A 6,355-nucleotide genomic window follows, 5' to 3' on the forward strand; every position below is an offset into this window, starting at 1 on the left:
GACGAATCTTAAAACATAATTTTAAAACATCTAAACACAAACATCTTGCCAAGGACCCTGTGAAATTCATTTAGATTTTGTTGTGGATGTGATGGCACATAGACAAAGGGTAATATTCAAAGCTACTCTAGCAGTCCTCTATTAACTTCTGTATTTGTAAGCGGCCCTCGATTGATGAAAGAATGACAAGGTTGGGTGGTCTCGACGATGGGTGTGTTTATTTACTCAACACCGTGAAAATAGAATAAACTAGAAAATTCGCAATTTAAAAAAATTGCAGAGTGTGGTTGCCGCAGTGGCTTACATATGCCCCTCCCACTAGTATTGCCAGCCAATTACAATTTCAAGTCACGCCTTAGATCATGCGTAAGTAATTCGGAGGGGATTTAACCCCCGAAATTCATGTTTTTGCGACAAACGGTTACATTTCTCGCATTTGCGGCGCCCCCTATGGATGAAAATGGAATTGCTTTTAGAACTTGGTTGATTGAACCACCCCGGACATGTGATTCAAATTTGGGATGGATTGGACATTCCGTTCGTGATTTATGGCATTTTTTGTGATATAGGCCCCTCCTACTAACTTCGGAAGACGATTACGGCCGAACGATACGCACTTTCAAAATTCTGCAGTTCAGTTTTAATTGGATGGGTCCAGAGATCACGTGTGCCGATTTCTGTGAGATTTGGACAAAATCTGTAGGAGGAAAAGCAAAAAGTGTGTTTTGGACAAAATTCAAAATGGCGGAAAATCTATCATGGCGGAAATGGGCGTGGCCTATATGGGGAGATGCGTCATGACCCAAGGAATCCAGGGAAAAAATATTTTTTATTTTACGACCTACGGTTCAAGAGTTATAAGCCAAAAGGTAAAGTGGGCTGTTATAGCGCCACCATGAGGCCGACCGATAAAATTTTAGGGTTAAATAATTTTAGGGATAATGTTGAATTATCCCTAAAAGTTTTGTAACTATAGTGATTACAGTCTCAGAGGAACAAATACTTGAATGTGAATTTTTGCCTTTTCCCATTCATGTCAATGGGGAAATTTAAAAATCACTTTCACCTAGAAACTACATTCACACTTTGTTATTCAGCTTACTGTGGAGACACATGCTGGAACTTTTTAGTATTGAGTTTGTGCTTGAAATGTACTGTAATTCGACAATCAATCAATCAATCACTGACCTTGAGCAGTATAAATGACCTTCATAAGATTAGTAAATGACCTTCACCAGTATATATGACCTTCACCAGTATATATGACCTTGACCAGTATAAATGACCTTGACCAGTATAAATGACCTTGACCAGTATGCGGTCCGTGACCATGGACTATAGCCTTTCTCTTTTCCGCGATTTTCACCTTTTTTTCTTCAAATCCTCCGAAATCGAAAAAAAACGACATACTATTGTATGACCTCCGAGACCATGGATTAATGACCTTGACATGTATAAATGACCTTCACCAGTATAAATGACCTTGATCAGTATAAATGACCTTCACCAGTATAAATGACCTTGATCAGTATAAATGACCTTGACCAGTATAAATGACCTTGATCAGTGTAAATTACCGTGACCAGTATAAATTACCTTGACCAGTATGCAGTCCGACACCATAGACTATATCCCTTCACTTTTCCGCGATTTTCACCTTTTTTAAAATCCTCAACAATGATGAAGAATCGCGCACTATAGCGCGCCGCTCAATGACCTCTGAGACCATGGACCAATGAACCATGTAAATACAACACATTGAGCAGGGCACTGCAGGGAGTTGAACCCCGTTCAATGAACCATGTAAATACAACACATTGAGCAGGGCACTGCAGGGAGTTGAACCCCGTTCAATGAACCATGTAAATACAACACATTGAGCAGGGCACTGCAGGGAGTTGAACCCCATTCAATGAACCATGTAAATACAACACATTGAGCAGGGCACTGCAGGGAGTTGAACCCCGTTCCGGTAAACCAGAAGTACGACACCAGTGCCTTAGGTTTTGTGTTGTCCTGTACAGGTCCTTTCGTTGAAATGTAAATTTTACATTTCAAACAGTAAAGTAATGTATAAAGAAGAGAAACACAAAAGCACAAAAATAACATTTTCGAATTACCTTTGCTTTGATTTTTTAAACTTTCTCTTTTGCCGACCTCCCACATTTCATTCGATGATTAACAAAAAACAGTGTTGGATCTGTAAGGATCCATTTGGTTACACGTGCGTGCGTGTGTACATGCTTCGATAACCAGTGTTGGACCTGTAAGGGTCAATTTGGTTACATGTGATACACTCTCAAAGTTAAAGACCTGTAAGGGTCTATTTGGTTACATGTGTTACACTCTCAGAATGACAGACCTGTAAGGGTCCATTTGGTTACATGTGTTACACTCTCAGACTTACAGACATGGACCAAATGGTCCATTTGGTTACACTAGACCTGTACGTGCCCGTCGGCCACCATATATACTCTCAGAGTTAGAGCTGTAAGGGTCCATTTGGTTACATGTGTTACACTCTCAGAGTTACATTTGGTTAGCGTGTGCATGCACATGTGCGCCCGTGCGTGTGTAGGTGCATGTGTGTGTGCGTGCGTGTGTGCACGCTTCAATAACCACTGTTGGACCCCATGGGGATCAAGGACCTCAGGGAGCCACCCATAATTCACAACGATCACAGCGAACTCTGTTGCGTCACAACTGGTGGCCAACAGTCATAACCAACACCGCCGCCGACCCACAGGAGAATACCATCGCACAGTGGTATCAGACCAACCACAATCAGCCAGCCCTCAAACCAAACCCTTCGACCTAGAAGAACTCGAAACTGCAATGGGAAAGTTGAGCACCTGGGACCTAACGCAAAGACCTGGCTCGTGGGGATACTGAATAAATGCATGGCACAGAAAACCATCCCTTCTGTCTGGAGAAAGGCCAAAGTGGTTGCAATCCCCAAACCTGGCAAAGACCCATCATCCCCAAAGAGCTACCGACCCATTTCCCTCCTCTGCATCACCTACAAGAGAGGCTGCTACTCCAACGCTTCATGCCACTCATAGACACCAAGCTGACTAAAGACCAAGCTGGTTTCCGTCCCGGCCGCTCCTGTGCTGGACAGAGCTCAACCTCACCCAACCTCTGGCTTGCTCAGCTCGCATTCTGAGCTGGCTGGCTTGCCAGAAAGGCTGGTTCTGTTGCTGCAAGGCAGGGCGGAGCAGACTGGGCCAGGCAGACAGAGAGCCAGGCCTCGAGAGAGGCCTGGCTGAGCTGACTGAGCAAGGCTAGTATGGCTGCAGTGGCTGACTGCAAGGGCTGATATGCTCTGGCTTGGCAGCCTGACTTTCTACACTGGCTGACTGGCGGAGCTGACTGGGCAGGCTTGCTGGCTAGCTGGCTTGCTGGGCTCCCTGAGGGAAGCTTTGGGATGGATCTCTAGGGGCATCGGCTTGTGTTGAGCCTTCCAACGGCGTCTACCTTGATCTCCGTCCTAAGAAAGAAAGACAGAAAAAGAAAGACACGCACAAACCCAACTATGCAGCTTCCACCTGAGGAACCGAGACGCGAAAAAAGAACTGAGCGTCACTTGGGATGGTCACAAACTCTCCAACCATACCCACCCCATGTATCTTGGAGTTACACTGGACAGGACCCTCTTCTTCAAAAAACACCTGGAGAACACAAAAGCCACGGTCAACACCCACAATAACATCCTGTGAAAACTAGTGAACTCCAAGAGGGGCGCAGACCCACAAACAATCCGTGCAACTGCCATGGCCCTGTCTTTCTCTACAGCAGAGTATGCCTGCTCAAGCTGGAGCCGATCACGTCACACCAAATTGGTCGACACAGCCCTAAATGACACCTGTCGCATCAACACGGGATGCGTCAAGACAACACCTGTCCCGTGCCTTTATGCACTAGCCGGCACCTCCCCCCGCACATCAGACAACTGTGTATCGCTCAAGATGAATGAAGAACACAGGAGATAGACAGTGAAGTTGGGAATGAACGAAGGAAAGTCTGGAATTAAATGATAGAGAACACCTCACACACACATAGTTTCCTTTCGTGGCTGTTTACATTCGAGGGTTGCCGGTCCTCTCGAACGGAACAGTTTAACGTCATGCCCAGGACGAAAAGATATAGAGAACACCAACATGACAAATAACAGCAGGAAGGCATGGGCCACAATCCACCGTCTTGGCAAAGACCACACCACCCATAATTCACAACGGTCACAGCAAACTCTATTGCATCACAACTGGTGTAGTTATTGGATGGAGCCCGCACACCACCAAAAAAAGAAAAACAACATACTATAGTATGCCCTCCGTGACCATGGACTTTAGCCTTTCGCTTTTCTGCGATTTAACCTTTTTTCAAATCCTCAACAATGATGAAGAATCGTGCACTATAGCGTGCCACTTAATGACCTTGACCAATATCAATGACCTTGAGCAGTATAAATTACCTTCAATAAGACTAGTAAATGACCTTGACCAGTATAAATGACCTTGACAAGTACAAATGACCGTGACCAGTATAAATGACCTTCACCAGTAGAAATGACCGTGACCAGTATATGACTGTGACCAGTATACATGACCTTCATGAGACTAGTAAATGACCTTGACCAGTATAAATGACCTTTATAAGACTAGTAAATGATCTTCACCAGTATAAATGACCTTGACCAGTATGCGGTCCGTGACCATGGACTATAGCCTTTTGCTTTTCCTTGATTTTCACCTTTAAAAAATCCTCAACAATGATGAAGAATCGCGCACTATAGCGCGCCGCTCAATGACCTGAGACCATGGACCAATGAATGAAATACAACACATTGAGCAGGGCACTGCAGGGAGTTGAACCCCGTTCCGGTAAACCAGAAGTCCGACACCAGTGCCTTAGTTTTTGTGTTGTTGTTCATTTAAAGGTCCAGGTGTGCATACGCATGTGCGCCTGTGCGTGTGTAGGTGCATGTGTGCATGTGTGTGTGCACGCTTCAATGACCACTGTTGGACCCAATGGCGATCAAGGACCTCAGGGAGCCACCCATAATTCACAACGGTCACAGCAAACTCTGTTGCATCACAACTGGTGGCCAACAGTCGTAACCAACACCGCCGCCGACCCACAGGAGAATACCATCGCACAGTGGTATCAGACCAACCACAATCAGCCAGCCCTCAAACCAAACCATTCGACCTAGAAGAACTCGAAACCCGGAAAAGCAGCAGGGATTGATGACATACTGGCAAAAATTATACAGCACCTGGAACCTAACGCAAAGACCTGGCTCGTGGGGATGCTGAACACATGCATGGCACAGAAAACCATCCCTTCTGTCTGGAGAAAGGTCAAAGTGGTTGCAATCCCCAAACCTGGCAAAGACCCATCATCCTCAAAGAGCTACCGACCCATTTCCCTCCTCTGCATCACCTACAAGAGAGGCTGCTACTCCAACGCCTCATACCACTCATAGACACCAAGCTGACTAAAGACCAAGGTGGTTTCCGTCCCGTCCTGTGCTGGACAGAGCTCAACCTCACCCAACACATTGAGGATGGGTTTGAGGGAAAACAAATAACTGGAGCAGCAACTGGAGGGCGAAGCAAGCACGCAGGCAGCTTGTGCCTGCCTGCGTGCCTGCCTGCCTTCCTGCCTGCCTTCCTCATGTGGAAGCTGCATAGTTGACTTTGTGTGTGTCTTTCTTTTTCTGTCTGTCTTTCTTAGGATGAAGATCAAGGTAGACGCCGTTGGAAGGCTCAACACAAGCCGATGCCCCTAGAGATCCATCCCAAAGCTTCCCTCAGGGAGTCCAGCAAGCCAGCTAGCCAGCAAGCCCGCCCAGTCAGCCAACGCAGCCAGCCAGCTCCGCCAGTCAGCCAGTGTAGAAAGTCAGGCTGACAAGCCAGAGCATATCAGCCCTTGCAGTCCGCCATTGCAGCCATACCAGCCTTGCTCAGTCAGCTCAGCCAGGCCTCTCTCGAGGCCTGGCTCTCTGTCTGCCTGGCCCGGTCTGCCCTGCCCTGCCTTGCAGCAACAGAACCAGCCTTGCTAGCAAGCCAGCCAGCTCAGAATACGAGCTCAGCAAGCCAGCGCAGCTGGCAAGCACGCAGTTAGTCTTAACCAGTTTCAGACAGGCAGGCCAAGGCAGACAGACAGGAAGACCGAGGCGCCTAGGCAGGCAGACAGGCCAGGAAGGCAACAAAGTGCAGGCAGGGGGACTATCCGGCCTAAGGCTGCGCTGCAAGGGTTGGAGCCTGGCCAGCTCCTGCTGATCTCCGCTGAGTGGCTGTGGCTGCACAGTAAGGCTGCAGTAACCTAGTCTGGGCTTGTTGCTGCACTG

Source organism: Protomyctophum parallelum, assembly GCF_964188405.1.
Source record: "Protomyctophum parallelum genome assembly, chromosome: 2".
Lineage (NCBI taxonomy): Eukaryota > Metazoa > Chordata > Actinopteri > Myctophiformes > Myctophidae > Protomyctophum > Protomyctophum parallelum.